The sequence below is a fragment of the Sceloporus undulatus genome, chromosome 1 (assembly GCF_019175285.1).
Source record: "Sceloporus undulatus isolate JIND9_A2432 ecotype Alabama chromosome 1, SceUnd_v1.1, whole genome shotgun sequence".
Lineage (NCBI taxonomy): Eukaryota > Metazoa > Chordata > Lepidosauria > Squamata > Phrynosomatidae > Sceloporus > Sceloporus undulatus.
In genome coordinates, this window is record NC_056522.1 from 196,834,766 (window position 1) to 196,836,069 (window position 1,304).

The window sequence follows — 1,304 nt, forward strand, 5'->3', positions numbered from 1 at the left end:
GAGAGGAGGGTGAGGAGGACAGGTCTGGAAAAGGAGGACACCTTGGGTATACTCAGGGTGGGGAGAAGAGGGGGAGCAGGCTGTTCCTTCTCTTCTTCTCCCCCTTTCTCCTCCTCCTGTCTTTCTCTTCTTCCTCTCTTCTTCTTCTTCGTCCTGCTTCTCCTCTTCCTCCCCTTCTTATCTCTCCCTCCTTTCTTCCTCTTCTTTTCCTCTTCTCTTTCCTTCAGTTCTATATACTCCCTCATTTCTTCCTCTTCCCTTTTTCCTCTTCCTCCCCTTCTTATCTCTCCCTCCTTTCTTCCTCTTCCTCCTCCTTTTCCTCTCCTCTTTCCTCTTCCTCCCCTTCTTCTCTCCCTCCTTTCTTCCTCTTCCCCCTCCTCCCCCTCCCCTTTTCCTTCCTCTTCCTCCTCTTCTTCCCTCTCCTCCTCTTCTTCTTGCTCCTCCTCTCCTCCTTCTCCTTGTCTTCCTCCCTTTCTTCCCTCTCCTTCCTCCTCCTCTTCCTCCTTCCTGTGAGTCTGAGAGGGGGATCTGGGGACTAGGCTGACTCACCTTCAGCTCTGCCTGGAAGCGGGGCTCTGGGCCCAAGGAGGAAGAAGGAGGAGAGGCGCCTGGGGCTGCAGGGGTTGCTCTTGGCCCAGATGCTGCTGATGCTGTTCTTCCGTCCCAGGCTGCTGGCCGTCTTCTTGCAGCATCTCCCGCCGCCTGCCTCCTCTTCTCCTTCGTCTCCTTCCTGCTCCCGGCCTGGCTTTCCCCTGGGACTCCTCCGGGCCAGGCAGGGAAAGGAAGGGAAGGGAAGGGAGGACCCAGCCGGCGTCTGCCTCTGCTGTCAGGTGCAGCCCTGCCCCTCTCCGCCTCTCCCTTCCACGCCTCTCCTGCTGTCTCTCACACCCACAGCCTCCCGCAAGGAAGAAGGACAGCCCTCCTGGCAGATGGAGGCCTCCCCCCTTCTCTGGGTCTATGTTTATGTGACAGATACAGGGACATAGATGTATATTCCAGAGCTGTCCTTGTGGACCATGGTTGAAGGGTCTGGGGGGCAGAAGGAGCTCAAGGGGAGAGGAGGGAGCCGGAAGAAAAGCAAGGCCTCCGGTGAGCATGGGTAACTTTGCACACACACACACATATATCCCAGAGGTGCAAGCAGGATTCAGGAATGCACTGGGGACTGCATAGCAAATATATGAAAGCTAATGGAGTAATGGAGTGCACCAAGGAATTTCAAAAGTATGTATGTATATATATATATATATATACACACACACACACTGCCTTTCCTGAAGCCCACCTGCACCTATATATATATA

General features: G+C 54.6%; 1 protein-coding gene across 5 annotated transcripts in view; it reads right to left on the bottom strand.

Moving 5' to 3' along the window:
* The window catches only part of MFSD6 (major facilitator superfamily domain containing 6), a 61,339-nt gene extending 60,488 nt beyond the window's left edge, over positions 1–851 (bottom strand). For all 5 annotated transcript variants that reach the window (XM_042446396.1, XM_042446392.1, XM_042446401.1 and 2 more), the window contains exon 1: positions 550–851. The gene's annotated coding sequence lies outside the window, so the exon portion shown is untranslated. The remainder of the gene's footprint in view (positions 1–549) is intronic.
* Positions 852–1,304: the final 453 nt, after the last annotated feature.